This window comes from Panulirus ornatus, chromosome 16 (assembly GCF_036320965.1).
Source record: "Panulirus ornatus isolate Po-2019 chromosome 16, ASM3632096v1, whole genome shotgun sequence".
NCBI lineage: Eukaryota > Metazoa > Arthropoda > Malacostraca > Decapoda > Palinuridae > Panulirus > Panulirus ornatus.
Window position 1 is genome coordinate 22714528 of NC_092239.1, and position 10984 is coordinate 22725511.

A 10984-nucleotide genomic window follows, 5' to 3' on the forward strand; every position below is an offset into this window, starting at 1 on the left:
TCAGACTGGTAAGGATCTTTCTGTTAGACTTAAGCAACATAAATATAGTATAAGAACGGGACAAGAATCAAATGCCTTGTTTAATCATGTTAAAAACTATGATCATTGTATTGACTGGAGTAACGTCATCTCAGTTATCAACTCTATTACCAAGAGAAATATCATTGAATCTTCTATTATTAAATACACAAAGATTTATAATCTTAATATTAGTGGTAGCCTATACAAATTAGATAACTTTATTGTTGATAAGATTTGTGAAATGATAAGTTTATGAACGCTCGTTGTATGTTTTGGACAATCACATGTTTACCAAATGGCGTCCTAGCTTCGTCTCTTCGATGTATATAAACTGACTGTTATATTTCTCTCTTGTGTCTCCCCTGATGATGTGATTATTACACGAAAGTGCACTTGGGAACTTTCCGTGTTTCGTTTTCCCCGTGGACTCATAGGAATATATATATATATATATATATATATATATATATATATATATATATATATATATATATATATATATATATATATATATATATATATATATATATTTATATATATATGTATTTCTAACTTTCTAAAAATGGGAAACAGAAGGAGTCACGCGGGGAGTGCTCATCCTCCTCGTAGACTCAGATTGGGGTGTCTAAATGTGTGTGGATGTAACCAAGATGTGAAAAAAGGAGAGATAAGTAGTATGTTTGAGGAAAGGAACCTGGATGTTTTGGCTCTGAGTGGAACGAAGCTCAAGGGTAAAGGGGGAGAGTGGTTTGGGAATGTCTTGGGAGTAAAGTCAGGGGTTAGTGAGAGGACAAGAGCAAGGGAAGGAGTAGCAGTACTCCTGAAACAGGAGTTGTGGGAGCATGTGATAGAATGTAAGAAAGTAAATTCTCGATTAATATGGGTAAAACTGAAAGTTGATGGAGAGAGATGGGTGATTATTGGTGCATATGCACCTGGGCATGAGAAGAAAGATCATGAGAGGCAAGTGTTTTGGGAGCAGCTGAATGAGTGTGTTAGTGGTTTGGATGCACAAGACTGGGTTATAGTGATGGGTGATTTGAATGCAAAGGTGAGTAATGTGGCAGTTAAGGGAAAAATTGGTATACATGGGGTGTTCAGTGTTGTAAATGGAAATGGTGAAGAGCTTGTAGATTTATGTGCTGAAAAAGGACTGGTGATTGGGAATACCTGGTTTAAAAAGCGAGATATACATAAGTATACGTATGTAAGTCGGAGAGATGGCCAGAGAGCGTTATTGGATTACGTGTTAATTGACAGGCGCGCGAAAGAGAGACTTTTGGATGTTAATGTGCTGAGGTGCAACTGGAGAGATGTCTGATCATTATCTTGTGGAGGCTAAGGTGAAGATTTGTATGGGTTTTCAGAAAAGAAGAGTGAATGTTGGGGTGAAGAGGGTGGTGAGAGTAAGTGAGCTTGGGAAGGAGACTTGTGTTAGGAAGTACCAGGAGAGACTGAGTACAGAATGGAAAAAGGTGAGAACAATGGAAGTAAGGGGAGTGGGGGAGGAATGGGATGTATTTAGGGAATCAGTGATGGAGTGCGCAAAAGATGCTTGTGGCATGAGAAGCGTGGGAGGTGGGTTGATTAGAAAGGGTAGTGAGTGGTGGGATGAAGAAGTAAGATTATTAGTGAAAGAGAAGAGAGAGGCATTTGGACGATTGTTGCAGGGAAAAGATGCAATTGAGTGGGAGATATATAAAAGAAAGAGACAGGAGGTAAAGAGAACGGTGCAAGAGGTGAAAAAGAGGGCAAATGAGAGTTGGGGTGAGAGAGTATCATTAAATTTTAGGGAGTATAAAAAGATGTTCTGGAAGGAGGTAAATAAAGTGCGTAAAACAAGGGAGCAAGTGGGAACTTCAGTGAAGGGCGCTAATGGGGAGGCGATAACAAGTAGTGGTGATGTGAGAAGGAGATGGAGTGAGTATTTTGAAGGTTTGTTGAATGTGTTTGATGATAGAGTGGCCAGATATAGGGTGTTTTGGTCGAGGTGGTGTGCAAAGTGAGAGGGTTAGGGAAAATGATTTGGTAAACAGAGAAGAGGTAGTAAAAGCTTTGCGGAAGATGAAAGCCGGCAAGGCAGCAGGTTTGGATGGTATTGCAGTGAAATCTATTAAAAAAGTGGGTGACTGTATTGTTGACTGGTTGGTAAGGTTATTTAATGTATGTATGACTCATGGTGAGGTGCCTGAGGATTGACGGAATGCGTGCATAGTGCCATTGTACAAAGGCAAAGGGGATAAGAGTGAGTGCTCAAATTACAGAGGTATAAGTTTGTTGAGTTTTCCTGGTAAATTATATGGGAGGGTATTGATTGAGAGGGTGAAGGCATGTATAGAGCATCAGATTGGGGAAGAGCAGTGTGGTTTCAGAAGTGGTAGAGGATATGTTGATCAGGTGTTTGCTTTGAAGAATGTATGTGAGAAATACTTAGAAAAGCAAATGGATTTGTATGTAGCATCTATGGATCTGGAGAAGGCATATGATAGAGTTGACAGAGATGCTCTGTGGAAGGTATTAAGAATATATGGTGTGGGAGGCAAGTTGTTAGAAGCAGTGAAAAGTTTTTATCGAGGATGTAAGACATATGTACGTGTAGGAAGAGAGGAAAGTGATTGGTTCTCAGTGAATGTAGGTTTGCGGCAGGGGTGTATGATGTCTCCATGGTTGTTTAATTTGTTTATGGATGGGGTTGTTAGGGAGGTGAATGCAAGAGTTGTGGAAAGAGGGGCAAGTATGAAGTCTGTTGTGGATGAGAGAGCTTGGGAAGTGAGTCACTTATTGTTGGCTGATGATACAGCGCTGGTGGCTGATTCATGTGAGAAACTGCAGAAGCTGGTGAGTGAGTTTGGTAAAGTGTGTGAAAGAAGAAAGTTAAGAGTAAATGTGAATAAGAGCAAGGTTATTAGGTACAGTAGGGTTGAGGGTCAAGTCAATTGGGAGGTAAGTTTGAATGGAGAAAAACTGGAGGAAGTAAAGTGTTTTAGATATCTGGGAGTGGATTTGTCAGGGGATGGAACCATGGAAGCGGAAGTGAATCATAGGGTGGGGTAGGGGGCGAAAATCCTGGGAGCCTTGAAGAATGTGTGGAAGTCGAGAACATTATCTCGGAAAGCAAAAATGGGTATGTTGTATGTTGTGTGGTTGCGAGGCGTGGGCTATGGATAGAGTTGTGCGCAGGAGGGTGGATGTGCTGGAAATGAGATGTTTGAGGACAATGTGTGGTGTGAGGTGGTTTGATCGAGTAAGTAATGTAAGGGTAAGAGAGATGTGTGGAAATAAAAAGAGGCGTGGTTGAGAGAGCAGAAGGGGGTGTTTTTAAATGGTTTGGGCACATGTTGAGAATGAGTGAGGAAAGATTGACCAAGAGGATATATGTGTCGGAGGTGGAGGGAACGAGGAGAAGTGGGAGACCAAATTGGAGGTGGAAAGATGGAGTGAAAAAGATTTTGTGTGATCGGGGCCTGAACATGCAGGAGGGTGAAAGGAGGGCAAGGAATAGAGTGAATTGGATCGATGTGGTATACCGGGGTTGACGTGCTGTCAGTGGATTGAATCAGGGCATGTGAAGCGTCCCCACACATGGAACCTTGTGTGGGGCCTGGATGTGGAAAGGGAGCTGTGGTTTCGGGCATTATTGCATGACAGCGAGAGACTGAGTGTGAACGAATGGGGCCTTTGTTGTCTTTTCCCAGCGCTACCTCGCACACATGAAGTGGGAGGGGGATGGTATTCCATGTGTGGTGAGGTGGCGATGGGAATGAATAAAGGCAGACAGTGTGAATTGTGTGCATGGGTATATATGTATGTGTCTGTGTGTGTATATATATGTGTACATTGAGATGTATAGGTATGTATATTTGCGTGTGTGGACGTGTATGTATATACATGTGTATGGGGGTGGGTTGTGCCATTTCTTTCGTCTGTTTCCTTGCGCTACCTCGCAAACGCGGGAGACAGCGACAAAGCAAAATATATATGTATATATATATATATATATATATATATATATATATATATATATATACAATTTCCATTATCTTGACTGAAATATTTCAGCAATTTCGAGGAGCAAGAAATTCCTTTAAGCAGAGCCCTTCCTGAAACTAAATTTGACTGAAATTCTTCGCTAAAATAGGGAATCATGAAAATACTAGACCTATATATATATATATATATATATATATATATATATATATATATATATATATATATATATATATATATATATATATATATATATATATATATATATATATATATATATATAGATATATATATATATATATATGAACAACCCTAAAAACTCCTGCAGAAACCCACATGGGAAAGTATTTACGAATTTCTAAGAAAGTGATAAGCCTGTTTTTTGAAATGTGCCAGGTCATAGTTCTTGAGAAAGACATAAGAAGGCAGAGTTCCATAGCTTTGACGTATAGGGAAAGAATCAGGTATCAAAACGGCCCACCCTTGAGTTGCCGATGGCCACACAATAATTATGTGGTCTAGCTAGTGGAGTGGGGACACAAGCAGCCAGCTCTTGGGAGCAAAAACCAAAGTAATACCTACAGAAGAGGGAAAGTAAACCAACATGTACCGCTTAGATAATACACTAAATAAAAGGAAGAACTACTTTTTTCTATTTTTGTTTAAAGCAGGACTCTTGTTGAAACATTATCATACATATTGAGAGCTAGGAAGGTTATATGATAGTTCAATGAGTTCTGTTGAATTTCAACATTAGTTATATCTCATCTCACATAAGCAGCATTTTTCAGACGAATGGCAAGGTAGGTCGGGCCTCTGCAGGTATTTCTGTGATCACATCGAGCTACAAAATGCACCAAAAACATAAGTAGCTGTTTCCTAATGTTAATTTCATGTGCAGACCTAAAGTGATGTGTTAGCAAACACAAATCAAGTATGCGTATTATGCTACGTACAAGGAGTTCTACACTGGAGGGGTCCACATCTCTCGAGGTGTGCGTGTGATTATTACTGTTTGTGTGTTACGGGAACGGAGTTTTCTACTGGTGTAGCCTCGTATGTGAGTTAATGCTCCCTCAGAATTAAACTGAACCTGCTACCTGGAGGATGTGGATCAACTTAGAGATTTTTCCTCCAAGAAAAAAAGAAAAAGAAAATAAATAATCCGTCTTGTCTCTATCGTTTGCAAGCTATTCTCTGCCTGTCAAGCCGGCGATCATTGATGTACCGGTTGGAAGGATTACTTTTGTAGATCTGGTCAAGATGTGGGAAGTATATTTCTCACAGTCTAGTTGAGGTCGCCGTTTGAGTTGATGTGCTTGCCTCTCGTCTATCACATTTTTTTTTTTTTCAAATAATTGTAGTCTTTCTTGGGAGAAGTATTTGTTGGGTTTGTCAGGCAGGGGTTTCTGAACTGGAAGTTTCTGAGCCAAAGTTTTGTGAACAATAAATGCCATCCACAACATTACGAGGCAGGACTTCCTTAATGTTATCTGTAACTCTGGTATACTGTACTGTAGGTTTCTTGGCGCGTGGAATGTTTTCCTCTCTTCGGAACGAGAAAGACTTGATGACAATTTCCTTATTGCCTCCAGTTCAGGCAAAACGGGGTTATTTTGGGGCAGAAACTCTTGCTCTCTTCCTGCATTTGATCTACACCTTGATTGAAAGCCATTCTGACTGAGAGTGAAGCTCTTGCGATTGGTAAAGACCGTCGCACAGTCGGTGTAACACTGGCCTTTGCCTTGGGCGGCCAGTTTTGTGACTCCGACTGGAGTTCTCAGCGCTAATTCGCCTTCACAACTGGCGGGCCGGGAGGAATGACTCGTTTATCCAATAGACGTGTGAGCTGATCCTGCCTCTTGGTATTGAGAAGGACACAACAGAAGCGCAAGTGACTGCGGCTTCTCGTTAATGAGCACTTATCACCGTCCCCAACTTTTGGGCGTGGTCAGGCTCGGAGTGGCGCACCTCTGGAGCCAGAAATGCCACATTTCTGTGAAGTTCACTCGCCGGGATCACTGTTCATTTATCAGTCTAGGTGGAGGATAAAAGCTCCTGCTCTGTGGGATCCTGTATATAGGGTACTGCTAACTGCTAAAGTTAATGCAGATGATTATATTACAGCTAATCATCGTCGTGTAAATATAATGTTGTACATCCTTGATCAGGAGAAATTCAGTTAACCCAGAGTAAACCAATAGTGAATAAGGAAGCGTTCTCAAATTTAACTTCGTTTGACTCTTATTAGTCATGATGAAGGCCAATTATGCTGTGAGAATTGGCTCCGAACTGTCAGTTAAGGATTACCTGAAAGTTGATTGGTGTCGAGGGTGCGTTGAACATGAGGGAGTAGGATATATGGCCTTTGGCATGAACCATAAGTAGCAGGTGAATGGTGCGGTGAGGATGAGGGTGTCGTGAAGATTGCATTTGCACTAACCCGTAAGGTTCACTGGTGCTGAAGTGTGAAGATAGGCTCTGACCTGACCCATGAATATCATGTCAAAAGCCAGTGGTATTGAGGATGTAGTGACACCGAAGGAATATTGAATATGAATGTGTAGTAAATATGGCCTTTGATTTGATTCTTGTGTGTGAGGTCATAACCCAGCATGTAATGAAGTTAGGGCTGTATTAAATATTGGGGAATAGTGATGATGGTTTTTGGTACAGTCAACAGAAGTTCCGCTGCCATACTCGCTTTTCGTTTTCAGTAAAGTGTTTCGAGAATATAACAGTTTCAGAGTTCGAATTAGAACCTTATTTGCTTTTAAATGATATTACATAAGGCCACTTGGTATGTTTATCAGAAATATTTTGTGGCTACTTACGGTAAAAGTAAGGGATACAATTTTGATACAGGAACCTTTGAATATGTAAACTAGTAACCAACATGATGAAAATGACCAAAATATAATCGTCTCCTACTGAGGATTGCTGGTTTGCTTGTGTATCGTTCTTTGGCCTCTGGCGTAATGTCACTGAATTCAAATTTAGTGTAACAGGAATGTTTCACTTAGAATATTAAACATTATGATAAGTCTTGACCCCTGGAGAGGTTAGGTGAGATTTTCATGGGTTCTGTTGGTTTTTAACAAGTGTATTATGTAATTTTGAATGAGTAATTCACCAGTTACCCCTGATACACTCACGTCACATGTAACACTTTTCATTACGAAAGAATAAGATATATGAGACCTTTGTAGGTACTTTTGTGATCACAACGAGTTAGAAGAAGCACCTAACACCCTCGACCTGCACCAACGGATTCAGCTACAGTGTGGAGTCGGCCCTTGTTGTTGCTGGTCATAACACTCCTAATGCCATCTCCAACAAGATATATGCTTTCATTTTGCAATATTTTTTTAGTGTTCATGTGCACTGGGTGAAAGACAAAGCATATACCATTGTTGTACGATTGTACAATTCGTTTTGTTGAAGTCGAAATTTTATTTCTAAAACTCATTGAGGAACATTATACTAAATTTTGAGAAGTAAGCGGAAAGTTAACGGCGGGTTATTCTTTATCTTGGTAATATCACAGACTTTAGGGGAAAAATTAAAGAGAATTATGCAATGAAATATTTCCATTGCAGCTGAGAAAATTTATACTGCCAGCAGATTGTACTTGACGTTTGAACTCGCTTCCACAACGTTATCTGCGAAATCTACGAGTCAGTGTATGACAATATGTACGAGAGATATGAGTTATGATTAGACTAGCCCATAGAACTGCATCAACCAAAGGTATCAATTCTAAACGAGTTCATTATTTTGCATGAAATTCTTCGCTTTAGTGGCAACTGGCGAAAGACGTTCGTAGTCAGCTGACTACTTGCTGGAACCATCGCCATAAAAGATGTCTCCTTTCCGCTGAATTCCATGGCCTTTATCAAATGTTCGTAGACGTTGTGAAGCTGCTCGTAAATGTTTAGTATTCCTAGTGCTTATCTGATGGATCTTATATATGCCTGATGTGGACACCGGCCATAAGGGAGATTGTAAGTTAGAACGAGTCAGTAAACTATCACCTTCACAAAAGCACGTCTCTTGTTATCCTTCTACTCCAAACCAGACCTTTGTTGCACAATGTAGTAAGTTAGAACTATATGGCTTCAGCAAATTTTTCTTTTGAGAAAATAAGATGCGTTTCTGACATAATTGTATAATCAATATTCATTCTCTTGACGAACACTAATTACAATCTTTATGAAAACAGAAAGATATAAAGTTCTATATACACATAAATGATGTATGGTATTTTACATGAGGTATGGTATTCTACTGCATGATGTATGGTATTCTACATGATGGATGTATTTTACTACATGATGTATGGTGTTCAACATGACGTATGGTATCTTGCTACATGATGTATGGTATTTTGGTGATATATGGTATTCTACATGAGGTATGGTATTCTACTACATGATTTATGGTATTCTGCATGATGTGTGGTTCCTTGTAAGGTAATTCACATGATGTATAGATGATACAGGAGGCTCTCGAAGAGATGCAGAAAACATTAGTTTATCATTTGATGTCCCGGGTCTCGCAGATCTGGTTTTCTATAGTGATGTAATTCTGGTTCTAAAGACTGTGGTCTTGATTGTTATTTCCACAAATTTAAAAAATTTCAGTAAGATTTTTGACCACAACTTCCGTGCCACACATCGCATAGCTATCTCAAAACTACCCCGCTGATGACGAGGCCAAGGTGTTAATGGCTTAAGCAACCTGCTGACAGCACACAGCTGGCCCTACCCACGTTGATGTGCCAGGAAGATAAAAAGACGTACCAGGGAACGTGGGACACAGTGAGGAGTACAAGTAAGCTGGCGGGGGCTAGGTTCGAGGGTGCCACCACCGATAGGTGTGGGAGGCAACGTCCGCAGTTTGAGAAACAAGATCGACGAACTTTAAGGACTTGTCAGATGGAACTATGATGACCGGGAATCGTCGCTGATATGTTTACCTGAGACCTGGCTCCAACAGGATGTATACAGATCCAGACTCGTCTTTTGCTGTGGTTGGATGTACCTGGTAACGTGAAGGTAGGACCACAAACTCTGGTAAGGTAACTGGGGGCGGAGTTTGTGCTTAAATGAACTATAGGTGGCGTCGAGACATCTCGGTATATGATCAAATTAGTAATGAAAATATAGAATATCTGACTTAATCACTGAGGCTTTTCTGTCTAGGGGTGCCATTTCATGTGTAGCGGAGTGGTGACAGAAATGGATAAAGGCAGCAAGTATGAATATGTATATGTGTATATATGTATATGTCTATGTATGTTTATGTATGTAGACATTGAAATGTATAGGTATGTATATGTGCGTGTGTGGACGTGTATATATATGTGTATGTGGGTAAGTTGAGCCATTCTTTCGTCAGTTTCCTTGTGCTACCTTGCTAACGCGGGAGACAGCGACAAAGTATAATACAATATAAAAGAATTATATATATATATATATATATATATATATATATATATATATATATATATATATATATATATATATATATATATATATATATATATATATTATATATTTATATTTATTTATTTATTTTGCTTTGTCGCTGTCTCCCGCGTTTGCGAGGTAGCGCAAGGAAACAGACGAAAGAAATGGCACAACCCACCCCCATACACAATGTACACACACACACGCCCACACACGCAAATATACATACCTATACATCTCAATGTACACATATATATACACACACAGACACATACATATATACCCATGCACACATTTCACACTGTCTGCCCCCATTCATTCCCATCGCCACCTCGCCACACATGGAATACCATCAGCCTCCCCCCTCATGTGTTCGAGGTAGCACTAGGAAAAGACAACAAAGGCCCCATTCGTTCACACTCAGTCTCCAGCTGTCACGCAATAATGCCCGAAACCACAGCTCCCTTTCCACATCCAGGCCCCACACAGCTTTCCATGGTTTACCCCAGACGCTTCACATGCCCTGATTCAATCCACTGACAGCACGTCAACCCCGGTATACCACATCGATCCAATTCACTCTATTCCTTGCCGCCTTTCACCCTCCTGCATGTTCAGGCCCCGATCACACAAAATCTTTTTCACTCCATCTTTCCACCTCCAATTTGGTCTCCCACTTCTCCTCGTTCCCTCCACCTCCGACACATATATCCTCTTGGTCAATCTTTACTCACTCATTCTCAACATGTGCCTAAACCATTTCAAAAACACCCTCTTCTGCTCTCTCAACCACGCTCATTTTATTTCCACACATCTCTCTTACCCTTACAATACTGACTCGATCAAACCACCTCACACCACACATTGTCCTCAAACATCTCATTTCCAGCACATCCACCCTCCTGCGCACAACTCTATCCATAGCCCACGCCTTGCAACCTTACAACATTGTTGGAACCACTATTCCTTCAAACATACCCATTTTTGCTTTCCGAGATAATGTTCTCGACTTCCACACATTCTTCAAGGCTCGCAGGATTTTCGCCCCCTCCCCCACCCTATGATTCACTTCCGCTTCCATGGTTCCATCCGCTGCCAGATCCACTCCCAGATCCACTTCACTTCCTCCAGTTTTTCTCCATTCAAACTTACCTCCCAATTGACTTGACCCTCAACCCTACTGTACCTAATAACCTTGCTCTTATTCACATTTACTCTTAACTTTCTTCTTTCACACACTTTACCAAACTCAGTCATCAGCTTCTGCAGTTTTTCACATGAATCAGCCACCAGCGCTGTATCATCAGCGAACAACAACTGACTCACTTCCCAAGCTCTCTAATCCACAACAGACTTCATACTTGCCCCTCTTTCCAAAACTCTTGCATTCACCTCCCTAACAACCCCATCCATAAACAAATCAAACAACCATGGAGACATCACACACCCCTGCCGCAAACCTACATTCACTGAGAACCAATCACTTTCCTCTCTTCCTACACGTA